Genomic DNA, 17,506 nt, shown 5'->3' on the forward strand with positions numbered 1-17,506 from the left:
CAGGGTATTCACATTGAATACCGCCCATTGTAGGGACATTATCTATGGCATTAAGATGAGGGTGAATAAGCAAAGGGGATGAGCACTAGCTGCTTTAAGGTTAGATGGTGGGCCCCACAGACCAATGAGTACACTGAATATGAAGAGGAGGTGCACAAGATTCTACACCTGAAGTTTGTAGATAGCATATTAATGACTGTGCTTTTTGTATTTTTACATGAAAAATATTAATTAGTGCATTATGCCATTAAACATATCAAATTGATTGTTAATGTTCTTGTTCCTAATATTGGTGTAAAATGTATTAATAACAAAAAAACTAGAGATTAATTCCTTTGGTTTGACATAGTTTAACCCAGATTAACTTGGATCTCAAAAATAGTATCTTATTTGATATCGGCTACGGCGAGTTTTTATTAACCAATAATATAAAGCCAAATAACTCCTATCTCACATAAAGAACAGAGTAAATCCCAAGCAGCCATCTATAACAAAAAAACTTTATTTTTGAAATGTATATAATGTTATAGTGCTTTTCTTTTCTTTTTATTCCACAGAGCAAGTCAGAAAATCAGAGAGCTATGGGGCCAAAAGTTGAGGGGCTCACATTCTCTGTCAAATTTACATGCAGAGGCAGAAGTCTGGGAGGCAATGGGATGCATCAGCCGCTGGGCTCCTGCTCCCAAGGGGACACCTCTCCTCCCCTTCAAGTTTAAATCAGTTAACTGAAAACTGTCAATATCTCTTTTTTAACAGAGTTATGAAATATGTGTGCTCTATCTCTCTCTCTCTCTAACTATATATGTAAGACACATACATTTCAGAATATATATATATATATATATATATATACTCCTCCAAAACAGAAGTCACTCCGGGTCTTGTATGATAGAAAATGCTTTTTACTGTGCCTACGGCGTTTCGGGATTTACCCGTCTTCAGTATATACGTCCTGAAGACGGGTAATTCCTGAAACGCTGTAGGCACAGTAAATAATTTTCTATCATACAAGACCTGGAGTGACTTCTGTTTTGGAGGAGTACATGTTGTGGGACCTAGTTCCCTCTATAAGGGCCCCCGGGCCAAGAGTTTTTTCCTAAACAGACAAGGGAAGTGCCGGACTATTTGTGCAAATATATATATATATATATATATATATATATATATATTATATATATATATATATATATATATATATATATATATGATTAGCAACTGTAAGATGGCGCCCTTTTGATGACCTTCGTAATTAGATCAACATAGCCTTGTAGTGAATTGTAAAACAAACAAAATAAAGTCCAAAACTCATATACATTTATTATAAAAGTCTCTTATTCCACACAATACAGGTGATTTATCCAGACTGTTAAAAGGTTCAGTGGTGTGTTATTAATATTTCAGGGTAGCAAACAAATTTTCCAATGCGTTTCGTCCCTACATGGGACTTCATCAGGGGTTCGCATATGACACAACTATTAGTTCCAACGACTTTTGTTTGGTAGACTGTGTCTACAATAGGATGATTTTGCTTAGGTTCTTGTGAGAATTCAGAGGTACCAATGCTGTTTTAAAAAATTAACAAATGTACTTCGTACAGAGTCTAGGATTATTCAAAATTCAGTTCATGTCACTCCTGCAGAGTCTTTCAAACAGGACACATCACCAGAAGGCAGGAACTGCATTTTGAATAATCCTAGACTCTGTACGAAGTACATTTGTTCATTTTTTAATCCAGCATTGGTACAGTACCTCTGAATACTCACAAGAACCTAAGCAAAATCATCCTATTGTTGACACAGTCTACCAAACAAAAGTCTTTGGAACTAATAGTTGTGTCATCTGCGAACTCCTGATGAAGTCCCATGTAGGGACGAAACGCGCTGGGTATTCGTTTGCTACCCTGAACTATTAATAACACACCACTGAACCTTTTAATAGTCTGGTTAAACCACCTGTATTGTGTGGAATAAGATACTATTATAATAAATGTATATGAGTTTTGGAATTTATTTTGCTTGTTTTATAATTCACTACAATTCTATGTTGATCTAATTACTAAGGTCATCAAAAGGGCGCCATCTTACAATTGCTATCCATACTTTCCTTTACTTCCCCCATCCAACAGGGGAACTTGTAAGCCAGGCAGCCCGGTCACAGTAACGTTAAAGTTTTTGGTGCGAAACAGGGGTCTCTCTATCTCTCTATCTATCTATCTATATATATATAAATATAAATTGTACGGTTGTATTTATCTTGCCTCCGGGCAACTGGGACAAACTTACGCCACTGGTTACATGTGTTATACAGGTTGAGTATCCCCTATCCGAAATGCTCGGGACCACGAGCATTCCGGATAGGGGAATTTTTCGGTTTTTGGAATACATTTTTTTTGCCATACTTACCATCAGGGGATGGTGTCCGGTGGTCCCTCGGCGTCCACGCAGTCCCCGGGCATCCACAGCAGGCCTCCGGCATCTTCTCTGGGTCTCCAGCGGTCCCAGGAATGCATTGCGCGGGTGTGTGCGCGCGCACCGGTGACGTCACCGGCGCGTGCGCACACTCGCGCAATGCATTCCTGGGAGCGCTGGAGACCCTGGAGAAGATGCCGGAGGCCTGCTGTGGAAGCCCTGGGACTTGGTAAGTATGAAAAGAGGGTTAGGGGGGTAAAAAAAATAAAAAAAAAATTTGAATGATTCCAAAAATCACGGTTTTTGGAATAATTCGGATAATGGATGCCCGGATACAGGATACTCAACCTGTATACATTTCTCAACATTGGAAGGTACATATGGGCCCTTTCAAACATTTGCCTTGGGGCCTGAAAAATATGCTCCTAAACCTTCTCATTATAATGTGGTATAAAAGGAACTGGAGCACATTATAATGTGTTATGTAGCATAATATGCAGTGGAGGAATGTGTGGAATAATAGGACCTGGGGTTACTGTGGGTGAGATTTAATAGGATGAGAGATTCAGAAAGTGAGATTTGGTAAGAAATCTCCAGTTTTCTTTCAAGGTGCAATCATTTACGCTGCAAAATCAGTTTGATTTTGCAGTGTAAATAATTGGCGCTTTAAGAAAACTGGATTTTCCTTACCAAATCTCTCACTTTCTGAATCTCTCATCCTATTAAATTTCACCCTGTGTATAATAATGTGATGGGCACCGGGCGGTAAGTGCAGTGCAGTGAGTGACTGTCTCGCTGTGTTTACTGGGCACTCTGCAATGGCCTAAAAAAAACCACCCGCAGTAATCAGTCCCACTGCACAGTGTCCTGCCCAGTCGGACAGATTACTGCGTTTTTGTAATGGCCTTTAAACAAAAAAAAGCAATGACACAGTAATCTGCCCTCCCCCCACAAAATGTCAATAAGACACCTACAGTATATTGCAGATTCAAGAAATCAACTAAAGAAAGCCCAATACTATTACTGTGCCTTACTAGCAAAGCATGGTGGGTGGGTGAATGGTTGCAAACTGGTAGACCACCTGTCTGATGGTTTTATAACAGGAACAAAGGGCAAAGACAGTAAACAGCAGATCAAGGAAGTAAAAAAAAAAAAAAAAAAAAAAACAAGACACCAACAAAAAATATGTAGTACTTTTCTGCTGCTTTAAATTAGAAAGCTCACATTCAGTGTAACTAACATTATAAACATTCCTCCCTCTGTAATAAAATCCTTTAGTGCTACTCCCTAATATGACTAGTAAAACAAGGCAGGTACTGCATCAGGGTTTAAAAAACCTGTGGGCCAATGGGCCTTCTATCAGCCTTGTTGTATCACTGTCAAATTTATTAGTTTCATTATTTACATACTTAGAACTCTGTTTTTATTATGTTTTCCAGTAATATATCCCCACACAACTGGGGGTTTCCATGGCTCCGGGATGTTAACAACAGAACTGTTCTTTACCAGGGATGCTGCCCTCTTTACTCTGTTCTATAACCAGGTGTCAGATAATTCATGATTAAATTAGCAGTATGGACTACACCTCACTCTTACCTAATATTTCTGCTTTAGCTAAGCATTATTGAATGTTTACTGTTGTTCATGTTTTCTGGATTCCTGCTCCTGATAATAGTATCTATTCATATTTTATTGATCTGCCAAGCCAGGAATCTTATGTGTGGACTTAAATATAATGTGTTGCTTTGCTAACATTCCAGGATACCTGGTGATTTGCTTTAAGTATTGCTGCTCTGCCAACATAATCTGCCTCATTGAGTTCACTTGCAATCACAAGAAAATCTAAATTGTCAATGTACTTTAATCTGATTTTTAAGTATCAGCTCATGTATATCTGCCTTAGTGTTGGTCTGCACATGACGTTTACATGTATTTTCTAAATTTGTTGGTACAACTCTGTGACTTTTGGTTTAACCAGAACACAGGGGGCTCATGACAGTACTATATCCATTACAATAAATATGCAATACATGTTTATATGGAGTGATTCACAGAAGATTACTTGTAGTGCCTTATAAATAAATTATAATCATCATAATAATGATGATGTGACTGTCATGCAATTGATTAAGTCCATTCAAATTTTTTTATCAAGATAATTAACACACGCTAACTTATACAGAAGTTAAACATATTAGTTAATGAAAACTTGTTACCTGTGGTACAATGTTATGTTTTATAGATGACTAGTTTTATATGGCTGTGATGAGAATTTAATTAGTTTCCTCTAGGCAATCATTATCAAGGTCCAAGTTATGGGCTTCCTTTAAGCAAGAATGCCTTCATTAAGACAACTCATAAAAATGTCAAGTGATTACAATAAAGAAAAGCACTGCTCTTCTCCTTTGAGGCTATTAGCTGTAATAATTGTTTCATGAAGGGGATAAACTGCTTAACAGTGAAGTTTCGTAGAAAGATTGACTTCCAGTGTTTTTAGATACATAGCTATTTATTTATCTGTTTATTTTACAGCTTTAAAGAAATTAGGCTTTAGATAATTGCTCAATTTTAATTTGGGATTTCGGATTAAAACATGTCATATATTAACATATTTTGCCTGTGAGCCAGGAATAATTGCAGAGAATGGTGTCCTTCAATTTTGATACATATGAAGATCAATCTGTGCCTTTAAATTTCTCTCTTACAGGCTGAAAAGCTGCAAATAAGTACCTTATCAAGCTTGATTTACCTAGGTAAAGGGAAATGAGCAAGCATTCGATCTTACTGCTGGAACAAAACATTGGTTTGGATGTGCTAACATAAAATATCATATAATTTATATATATATATATATATATATATATATATATATATATATATATATATATATATATATATATATATATATATATATATATATATATATATATCAGGTCCAAATAATAGCACTCGAGAGGCAATTGTTTGATAAAGAAAGGATGTGTATTAAATGTCAAGCTTTCGGGGTGTAACCCCCTTCATCAGGACACAATCCTACAGCAAATCACCAATGCACAAAACAACGTTTAAATACCAAACTAAGTGACACTTACCATGCCTCCACGCTGGAACGGGCGGACCGCACTGACCGGAAACTGACATCCGGAAATGCACACTCAAGAACACAGCGCTCCAGGGTTGCTAGGCAACCACTGTGCTTGCGTCCCACGGCTGCCATTATCCGGACCGACCGTATCAGGCGCGTCCGTCCGCACAACATAGCCAGTGCTTAAGGCCGATGTGGCATAGCATAAGGCAGGTCATCTACACCAACCGGGCATACAGTACTGATTCACGCCAGCTCAAGTGCCGCAAGCGGTCACCTATAGCCAGAGATCGTCAGCAACTGTAAGCGCACTACAACGTATCAGCCAGGCTCAAGTGTTGCTAAGCAACCACCTATAGTCTGCCTTCTACGTTAAGTGCCACCCGGGGTGTGTACACCTCACCAAGCCAGGCTCACAACAGTCTGTGGAGAAGCATGAAAAAAACACAAAACCATACATGTACACAATAAGAATGGATTAAATATAAAAACACATATATAGACAAACAGACAAATGCATAAATGGCAGAAAATTTACATAAGCGCATTCCAATTGATTTTATCGTTTAATCCTTTGGGATATATGGTATCAAGGTGGTAAATCCACCTTGATTCCATAAGAAGGAGGCGTTTAGCCCTATCCCCACCCCTGGGGGAATCCTGCACATGATCGATCATGAGGTATTTTAAAGAGGACAAGGGAGTATACCATAAGATCTGTTTTAACATGTAAAATGCCCTTCGTTATATATGTGATCATTTGTCCTTGCGGATATTACTATGTGGGTCAAACCACTAGGACATTCCGTGAGCGCATGGCACAGCACAGGTCTGCTATCGATCTGTCACTATCTGGGCGTGACATTGATCAACCTGTGGCGCGCCATTTCAAAGCGATGGGACATCCCTTGTCCTCTTTAAAATACCTCATGATCGATCATGTGCAGGATTCCCCCAGGGGTGGGGATAGGGCTAAATGCCTCCTTCTTATGGAATCAAGGTGGATTTACCGCCTTGATACCATATATCCCAAAGGATTAAACGATAAAATCAATTGGAATGCGCTTATGTAAATTTTCTGCCATTTATGCATTTGTCTGTTTGTCTATATATGTGTTTTTATATTTAATCCATTCTTATTGTGTACATGTATGGTTTTGTGTTTTTTTCATGCTTCTCCACAGACTGTTGTGAGCCTGGCTTGGTGAGGTGTACACACCCCGGGTGGCACTTAACGTAGAAGGCAGACTATAGGTGGTTGCTTAGCAACACTTGAGCCTGGCTGATACGTTGTAGTGCGCTTACAGTTGCTGACGATCTCTGGCTATAGGTGACCGCTTGCGGCACTTGAGCTGGCGTGAATCAGTACTGTATGCCCGGTTGGTGTAGATGACCTGCCTTATGCTATGCCACATCGGCCTTAAGCACTGGCTATGTTGTGCGGACGGACGCGCCTGATACGGTCGGTCCGGATAATGGCAGCCGTGGGACGCAAGCACAGTGGTTGCCTAGCAACCCTGGAGCGCTGTGTTCTTGAGTGTGCATTTCCGGATGTCAGTTTCCGGTCAGTGCGGTCCGCCCGTTCCAGCGTGGAGGCATGGTAAGTGTCACTTGGTTTGGTATTTAAACGTTGTTTTGTGCATTGGTGATTTGCTGTAGGATTGTGTCCTGATGAAGGGGGTTACACCCCGAAAGCTTGACATTTAATACACATCCTTTCTTTATCAAACAATTGCCTCTCGAGTGCTATTATTTGGACCTGATGTATTGCTTTACTCTGGGCACCGGGGCTTGCTGATTACGTTGTTTGGAGTGCCGGCAGTTTTGGATCTCTATCTACAGGTGTATTAGGCCCCCCTGGTCTATACACTTAGTTGCAAGGCACCTTCTTCATTATTGAACTTTTGTCTGCCAATTGGACTTTCAACTTATTTACCTCTCCGAGGTTTTTTTCTTGTGGATTCGTACACCATCATGGATTCAGCGGGGTTATCTCAAAGTCAGGCAGGCTGTCAGGGCCTGTCTATACCCCTTGGAACGACATTTACATATACGCCAGCAGAAATTGACGACATTCTATTTGAGAATAATCCTGCACTGACCAGTATTGAGGATAATATTGAGGACATTTGTCATCACCTGTTCAAACTACGCAGGAGAGAAATTGATTTTTTACTTCATGGCTCTTCCTTATCGGAGTATTACAGGGCTCTCAAAATCCCGAGGGGATTCCGAATAAAGAATATGCCCACGATTGGGAAACATAACCCCGAATTCGTACGTAAGTGGGTTGGCATATTGAATCGTGCATCTATGGACCTTATGGTCCTGGTAGTTGAAGAGTCAGGACGTGAGTTGCAGCTGACTAAAGCCAAGTTGGCTGCCTGTCAGGAACAGAACAAAGAAATATTATCTAATCCCAGCAATGCTAACTGGCTGTCGAAATTAGAACAGCAATGTGAGACATACAAGAACGATTTGCTGAGGTTCAAAAGGAATAAACGACACACGGTTGACACAGATTATGAGGAGAATAGAGTGTACGGTTGGTTGACCGGGGACCGCTCTGATCGGAGGGCTGAGAGCCAATACCGCCGTAAACCATGGCAGGCTAAGCATAAAAATCGTACACGACAGAATCGTACGAATGCCACCAGTGATAGTGATTTTGCTGTGTCGGAATCCGATGAAGCAACTGAGCAGCAAGGCGGCCCTTTAGGCTCAGCACCTCCTACCAGTGGCCAAAGCACAAGAGGCCGGCCACCCGCAGGGGCCAACAAAATAAACAAAATAAGGAAAAATCCCCCGCGGCTGGTGCAGCTGAAGAAACCGTAATTATTAATCTGTCGACCCGTGTGCTTTCTCCTGATGAACGGACAGTATTAACTAAGGGGTTATCTTATGTGCCCACAAATTTCTTTGATCATTTCAATTGGAAGCGTGACCACCACCGATTTATGAGGAAACTGCGCCTTAAGGAACATTATCAGCATTGTGTCAGAGCAGACACACCAGATCCATTGGATGGCTTTATGTCGACTTCTTCGGGATCAAAGTTTGACCCAGTTTCCATCAACCCTTCTCTGAAGACGTTTGGACGTTTGCTGGATGATTCGGTGAACAGGTTTATCGCCAGCCCGGGTAAGGTCTCTAAAAATTTATCTGTCGCAGAGTCCACAGCCCTTAAACAGTTGAGCAGTTATGAGGACATTATCATTAGGCCCGCTGACAAGGGTGGTGCCCTTGTGATATTAAATACCTGTGACTACCGGTCAGAGATATATAACCAGTTATCTGATGTGGCAGTTTACCGTAAGCTAGCTGCCAATCCCATGGTGAAATACCAGAAGGAGTTGTCTGAGATCTTGAAAGTTGCAGTCTCCCAGTATATTTTACCTAGTAAGGTACGTGACCGCATACTTCCAGCGTATCCTGTGGTGCCTGTTTTATATACGCTCCCTAAGGTACACAAGGACCCTTTAAGACCACCCGGGCGCCCGATAATAGCTGCCCGTAATTCTTTGTACCAACCTACGGCTCAGCTGTTGGACTATTTGCTCCAGCCCTTGCTTTGTAAAAAAGCCTCATTCTTGAAAGACACTACCACGTTTCTAAAATTACTTTTGGACATTCCTACTGTACCACCCGGGACTTTGATGTGCTGCATAGATGTGGTCAGTTTGTATACCTCCATACCCCATGCTGGGGGTATGTGTGCCATGCGGTCTTTTCTCAATGATTTCCTTGATGTGTCTGTGTTTAATCCTGAGTTATTCCTCAGATTGCTTAGTCTTACCCTGGAACGTAATTTTTTCTTATTTGATGGCAATTATTATTTGCAGCTACGGGGGTGTGCCATGGGGTCGGCGGTGGCACCCTCGTATGCCAATATATACATGTTCCAGGAGGAGGAAAAAGCTTTTCTGGGTCGTCCTGAGGTTTCCTGTGACTTGCTCCTGTACACCCGTTACATAGATGATATTTTCATGCTGTGGACGGGTGGGCAGGAGCGATTTGAGGCTCTCATGACTGAGATTAATTCTACAAGTACTGACATTAAATACACCTTTTCTTGTAGCACAGTCAGGGCACAGTTTCTTGATGTAGCTGTGACTATTGAGAACAATATTATTCAGACCGATGTTTTCTTCAAGGATGTGGACAGGAATACTTTCCTGATGCATGATAGTCATCACCCTCCCGCCTTGAAGAAAGGCCTGCCTTTGTCCCAGATGATGCGAGTGGCCAGACTCATCAGTGATCCTGCCAAGGTATCTGAGCGTCTGGACCAACTCATCATCAAATTTATTACTCGCGGCTACGATGCAGCTTTGTTGCAGAGGCAGAAGTCCAAGGTGTTGTCCATGAATAGGTCAGAGTTACTTAAAACTAAAGAAAAAAGCTCTGCTGACATCTTACCTTGGACCTCGACCTACTCTGTCGCTAGCCCTGTTCTCCATTATGCCTCCAAGGCCTTATGGCCCATTGTTAAAAGCGACCCAGATTTGCCTGTGTTTCATACTGTACGCCCAGTGGCAGCCTTCAAAAGAGGACAGAATCTTAAGGACCGTCTAATGAAAACTGACGTTACCGGTCTTGACTGCCCTAGAGCCCCTAATGTACATGTGAAACCGCCAGGTTGCTATAGTTGCTTCAATTGTGTCACTTGCAGGCACTTGGTGGTTTGTAAGAGCTTCAAACACCCTCACAGTGGTAAAGAGTATACCATAAGATCTGTTTTAACATGTAAAATGCCCTTCGTTATATATGTGATCATTTGTCCTTGCGGATATTACTATGTGGGTCAAACCACTAGGACATTCCGTGAGCGCATGGCACAGCACAGGTCTGCTATCGATCTGTCACTATCTGGGCGTGACATTGATCAACCTGTGGCGCGCCATTTCAAAGCGATGGGACATCCCTTGTCCTCTTTAAAATACCTCATGATCGATCATGTGCAGGATTCCCCCAGGGGTGGGGATAGGGCTAAACGCCTCCTTCTTATGGAATCAAGGTGGATTTACCGCCTTGATACCATATATCCCAAAGGATTAAACGATAAAATCAATTGGAATGCGCTTATGTAAATTTTCTGCCATTTATGCATTTGTCTGTTTGTCTATATATGTGTTTTTATATTTAATCCATTCTTATTGTGTACATGTATGGTTTTGTGTTTTTTTCATGCTTCTCCACAGACTGTTGTGAGCCTGGCTTGGTGAGGTGTACACACCCCGGGTGGCACTTAACGTAGAAGGCAGACTATAGGTGGTTGCTTAGCAACACTTGAGCCTGGCTGATACGTTGTAGTGCGCTTACAGTTGCTGACGATCTCTGGCTATAGGTGACCGCTTGCGGCACTTGAGCTGGCGTGAATCAGTACTGTATGCCCGGTTGGTGTAGATGACCTGCCTTATGCTATGCCACATCGGCCTTAAGCACTGGCTATGTTGTGCGGACGGACGCGCCTGATACGGTCGGTCCGGATAATGGCAGCCGTGGGACGCAAGCACAGTGGTTGCCTAGCAACCCTGGAGCGCTGTGTTCTTGAGTGTGCATTTCCGGATGTCAGTTTCCGGTCAGTGCGGTCCGCCCGTTCCAGCGTGGAGGCATGGTAAGTGTCACTTGGTTTGGTATTTAAACGTTGTTTTGTGCATTGGTGATTTGCTGTAGGATTGTGTCCTGATGAAGGGGGTTACACCCCGAAAGCTTGACATTTAATACACATCCTTTCTTTATCAAACAATTGCCTCTCGAGTGCTATTATTTGGACCTGATGTATTGCTTTACTCTGGGCACCGGGGCTTGCTGATTACGTTGTTTGGAGTGCCGGCAGTTTTGGATCTCTATATATATATATATATATATATATACACACACACACACATACTGTACATACATACATACATACATACATACATACATACAGGAAACGACCACACTTGCCATTCCCAGAAATGGGGTACAAACTGCACTTGCCATTCCCAGGTTGAGGTGCAGTGATCTGTGACCACTGACCTATGTGAACCATTCTGTGATCATAGTTCTCTCATAGCTCTCTCATGCACTCTAGGTAAACTCATTTATCCTAAACCTGTGACAGTTGCCGTCTTAGTTCTAATTCTGTGCTATTAGCTAAAGTTGTGTTGGTGTTGTCTCACCTTTAAAAGCCATAAGTTGTTTGGCAGGTGAGCATTAAACCAGGAAACAAGCACATGTTCATTTTAGCTATAATGTGTAAGCAGTTGCCAGGTTCTTTAAGAGAATGAATGTACAGTAGGACTTGTAGTGAAATGTGGTCCCTTGGCGACGGGCTTCAAGCTTAAATGCATTGACCAATTCATGAACCCCATTCTTTATTTTATTATTTGTGTATTAAGGTGAGTTAGTTTATTATGGTGAGTTTTGTGCTCTCTCTCTCTCTCTCTCTCTCTCTCTCTCTCTCTCTCTCTCTATATATATATATATATATATATATATATATATATATATATATATATATAGAGGGCACAAAACTCACCTTAATACACAAACACAACACATCCCATCACAAGCGCCTAATAGGTTGTTATCACAACCATTTTCTTCAGAGGGGACAAACAGAGCTGCAGCCAACGAACAAGTTTTGAATCAGCGCATTGAAGGGGTATCCTCCATATAAAAAGAAAAAGAGGATACCCCTTCAATGCGCTGATTCAAAACGTGTTCGTTGGCTGCAACTCTGTTTGTCCCCTCTGTTAATAGAAAGAAAATGGTTGTGATAACAACCTATTAGGCGCTTGTGATGGGATGTGTTGTGAAGCAGCTACTAGGGAAGGGGGTGAGAATCCCTTCAACATAGAAAAGGTACAGAAAAAATAGTAGCGCTAAACAATGTAAATTTATAAAGAATTTAATAAGACATAAAAAAGATAAGGTTCATAAAAGCACAATAGAAGAACAATAAAGCACTGGCACCTATTAAAGCTACTTAATGTAACGGTCCATTCCTAGTACACCGCAAAGTGATTTTTGAAGAAATTCCGGATATAGTTAAAAAGTCTGTTATAGCTCAAAGTATACTGTATAGTTACCGCAGAGGAATGTCCAAATGAAGATTTTTAATCCTTATTGAGGAAAGCAGTAACTGCAGATGTCTTCAGATGGAGGTTTGTAAAGTTTCCATATATTCCATAGATATTTGTGAAATTGCTGAGCTCCGGTGGCGGCTGGTCTGGAACCAAGTAGTGGTGAGGGTAACAAGAAGGTCGCCAAAAGTACCTTACACCCTGCGCAGGGAGGCAGTGGATGACAGACTGTGAGCTCCAGCACATTTTGCCAAAGGCCTGTCTTGGGAAAGAGCGATCTGCCTCCCTGTTGATTGAACCTTTTTTTTTTAAAAACTTTTAGGAAAACCGATGCTGTATAACCACACATCCTATTAGGATCCATCCGAGGTCCCTATTTTTTATGAATTGGAAGTCGTTCCACGTGTAGTATTGTTATACACTACACAAACAACATATCGAAAGTCGACCCTGAGGAAGTCAGTGTGACGAAACGCGTTGGATGTTTCAATGTATCATGTGAAAACGACTTAACTGCAAACAAAAGTTTTATTGTATTCTTCTTTTTTTTTTAATTGGTTTTTATGGAATTTTATAAAAGGGAAATAGGATACAGAAAATAACAGAAATATAGAGGAATATACAAGGAGGTGGGCAAAGGTCCATGGAGAGAGAACCCTGTTTCTGCACATAATAATACACACACACACACACACACACAAAAAGAAAAATAACACAGATATTGGTAAATAAATATACAGCCTGATGCTGCAGACACTATTCCAAATGTCCGCAGTAGGACCAGCACATCCTTCAATAACACAGATGTCTTGAATAAACAGTTCTATTTATTGGAAAGAATATGATAAAGCCAGTATACTCATCCACAGATGGGCAGCAGATCAACATGATGTACACGGATCAAGGCAGCAACATGTAAGCTGTGAACAGCATCTTTACAACAATAATGGATGTAGCCAAACTTACCCATCCCGAGGGGTGCGCTGAACGCCGTCCCAGGCTCACAGACGCCGCACTCCCGCCTCACTTCCGCCCAGTGCCACAGCGTCATTTCCGGGACAAATGTTTCGGAGTGGAACTGAATACACCAGATCTGAAGGTGCGGGGAGCGGTTAGGCTGTGACACCTGTTGCCGGCATAGTCTCAGTGCATCCCCATCGCCATGGAAACATAGCAGGTCATATAGAACAGGCACAATAAAGTGAAAAATAAAACAAACGGATGCTGCAATAGTGCGGGAAGGGTGACAGACTCCCTCACTTAAATATACCATATAATGATCACATATAGATATGGGGAATTGAATCACATTACAAAATAAACATCTATCTATGGGCGTAAAGGTATAGGGTACAGTCGTCATGCATCCCATCATCCCCGCACGATGCAGCATCATAAAGAAAGCAAACACAAAAATAAAAAAAATTAAAGGAAACCTATACAGAAAACACAACTAAGCACCAAGGTTACACACAATATAGTACTTTTATCAATGTCCACAGTAATAAGGTCAACATGTCTAACACAAACCAAGGGCCATGTGTTAGACAAACCACATCATAATATGGTGCACTTCGGCTCACCCACTGCTGTCAAAGCAAATTTGATTCTTCTTTTTTTTTTTATTAGTTTTTATGGAATTTTATAAAAGGGAAATAGGATACAGAAAATAACAGAAATATACAAGGAGGTGGGCAAAGATATTGGTAAATGGCATAAATATTGTAAAGGTTTAAACTAACACACACACACACACACACACACACACACACACACACATATATATATATATATATTACATACATACATACATACATACATACATACATACATACATACATACATACATACATACAGTACATGGTCAGTTATAAATAACCAATATTCACTCCATTCAAACCATTTCAAAAGAGGTGAGGAGGCCAAAGAAGAACATTTACATGTTTCTACCTTGAATTCGAAATGCCTCTGTATCTTTCATTAAATAGCTTTCATACCAAGTACAGAGGCTTCAAGAATATTGGCCATAATATACCTATTCCATATTGACTTATTTTCCAGGTATTAATACAAGATAGCTACCAGTGGATCAGGAGATATTGATACCCCTGTTATAGGTCTAATTAAGGTAAAATGCTGCTATGCAAATAGGCCATAGGAGTGGACAATCCCAAAATACATGGGAAATTCAACTCATTTTTGTTCATAGGTTTTCCAACAAAATTTAGGTGAAGAGATCCAGATGATATGCTGTCTGTCCTGGGTGATTTAAAATCTAAGATTACGTTTATTTAAACATTTCTGTATAGTTTATGCAATAAGACATCTTAAAGCATTGCCATAATACATTAGCATGGTGCACACTGGTGTTTTTTTTTGTCACTGACTATATTGCAGCACAAAGCTCCTACTACAGGGCAACATAGTGGTGTTGGTGGTGTTTTTCATCACTGCTTTCATTGCGGACCAGAGCTCCTACTGCCAAGTACAGTATTGTTAACCTTTTACTGGTGCACACTAGTGATGTAACTACCCTCAGACAGAGCTTAAGGGAGTCAACTTTTGGAGTCAATGCTTCCGTTCGTCAAGGCCAGGTGTTCTATTGCAAGTGCAAAAATCAGTGGGCATCCCTAGGATGTACCATTTTGAGAAGAAAGATCACCACTTACATATATTCTAACTGAAGGGTAGGAATATAAAGCGAAGATACTGTAGAGTCCAAAATCCAAACCTCTGTTGCAAAACTCTGTAAAACAACTTTCCAATTCTTTAAGTTTCTTGCAATGCTCCATTAAACACTTAGGAGGTGTCATCAGGGGCTTACTCACCTTTTCTATGAATCCCATCTCATCTGGATGTATCAATGAAGGAAACAGGGGACTCTATTAGGAACCAAATTAGCATACATTTTGACATGTGTATTCAACAAGACGATTAGACAATATATTTTCACAAGGCTGGCAAATATCTGATCCACAAGCATCTCATGCGGAAAACTGCTAATTGAAGTATTACATGAAATTCCTTTGGTTTATGTCACTCTCTTTTGTCCTTCTGTTCCTCAAAGAAAAACACAAATTACTCTGTATTATTATTAGTAGTATTATAGTATCAATTGCTTTTTAATAATTTAACCCCAATTGTGTTGATAGAATATGCCTTTACTGATAAATCTTTTTAAATGCACACCTGGGAAGTTAGCTTTTTAGATTCCCAAAAGAAAGAAGGATTCATGAGCACAATAATATTTTCCAATAAAGGCTACTCCACCACAAACCTTGGATACGGTCACTAGGTCTACAGTATGAAGGTCGACATACATTAGGTCAACCACTAAAGGTTGACAGGGCAAAGGTCGACAAATTAAATAGGCCGACAGGCCTAAGATTGACAGGGTTGGAATGTCAACGGTCAAAAGGTAGCTATGAGTTTTTCCCCTTTAAAAAAAGTATTTCATACCTTACCATCCACTAGAGCAGGGGTCAGGGAACTTTTTTACCTTTTACCCCAAAATTTGATTTGAAAGGAAGGAAATCATATAATTGTAATACGTACTATACCCCCAGAAATTGATGATATATCCTGCTAGTACGGTACACAGCATGGCAGCAATTGGTGATAATGATGATTACCATGTATGGTTGTGTGTGTGTGTGTGGGTGGGTGTGTGTGCATGTGTGTGTGGTACAAAATTTGCAATATGCACAGCCATTCATGGTAATCATCATCATCATCATCATCAATGGCTTCCAGGCTCTGTGTGGTATAGCCATTGATAATGTGACCTCCAGGTAACTATTAGTGTCAGTATTTCCAGATGATATAGTTGCTGTCTTTGGAATACAGAATATAGTGGAAATTTGAGTGCAATGAATTAAAAGGGTGCAGCCCACTTCACCATAAAAGGGAAACACCGTCCCCAAAAGACAATCGGTACAACAGTGAATGGTAAGATGTGGCGCAACCCTTTTAAATGATGTTACTCTCACTCAATGGCGTGAATGTCAAGTTTTTTTTTTATTTTGTATAAAGCAGAACAACATAAAAAATATATTTAACAAGATAAAGAACAAAAATGTGAAGAACAAAATCAATGGATCTGATACAATACTAATGGAGATGCACTCTATGTTCTGGGTACAAAGTGTAGTTTCAAAGTGCAATCGGCATGGATAGCAGCAATGCGTTTCGTAGACCTCCCTGTCTCCTTCCTCAAGATACCCAGCTTGTGGAAGGAGACAGGGAGGTCCCAGAAACGCGTTGCTGCTATCCATGCCGATTGCACTTTGAAACTACAGTAGTTTGGCACAGGATCACTTTGTTGGATGCACTTTACTTTCCAGAAGCACCTGCACTTTATCTAATGGGGAATCATCCACCCAAGCCTACTGCAGTGGTGCCGCAGTCTTGACCCTAAGCAATAGCCCACCGCATACATGATTTTTGTACCCAGAACATAGAGTGCATTAGTGAGAGTAACATCGTTTAAAAGGGTTGCGCCACATCTTACCATTCACTGTTGTACCGATTGTTGCAGTCTTTTAATTTTTTTTGACTAGACTAGGGATGGGTATACTTTGACAGGAACCTATAAACGGGCAAAGAACCTCAGACTGTGCACTGCCAAGATGGCGCAGCAACTAGTTGACTCTATTGAAAAAGTGGGCGGACTTTGAGGTAGGGCCCAGGCATCATGCAGGTAAATAAACAAATGAATACACACATGTATCCAGAGAGCGCCACACAATTGGAATTAATTCAAAGCGTTTATAAATTTATTGTTGTAAACATATATAAAAAATGGTTATACCATAAGTACAAATTTACAATAAAAAATACATATATTAAAAATGAAAATAAAAGGAGCAAAGCATACTAGTATAAAAATATTTGCAGCAGATGATAGTCCCAATAATTGGTATTTCAAATGAACTCTCCTTAAT

The 17,506-nt window shown here is 40.6% G+C and overlaps 1 long non-coding RNA gene across 1 annotated transcript in view; it reads left to right on the forward strand.

Annotated features, from left to right (window-relative positions):
• LOC146080721 (uncharacterized) overlaps positions 1-780 on the forward strand; it is a 65,572-nt gene extending 64,792 nt beyond the window's left edge. The window contains exon 3 of the long non-coding RNA XR_014474964.1: positions 558-780. This is a non-coding gene — a long non-coding RNA (uncharacterized LOC146080721). The remainder of the gene's footprint in view (positions 1-557) is intronic.
• Positions 781-17,506: the final 16,726 nt, after the last annotated feature.

Source organism: Crinia signifera, chromosome 5 (assembly GCF_055691185.1).
Source record: "Crinia signifera chromosome 5, ASM5569118v1, whole genome shotgun sequence".
NCBI lineage: Eukaryota > Metazoa > Chordata > Amphibia > Anura > Myobatrachidae > Crinia > Crinia signifera.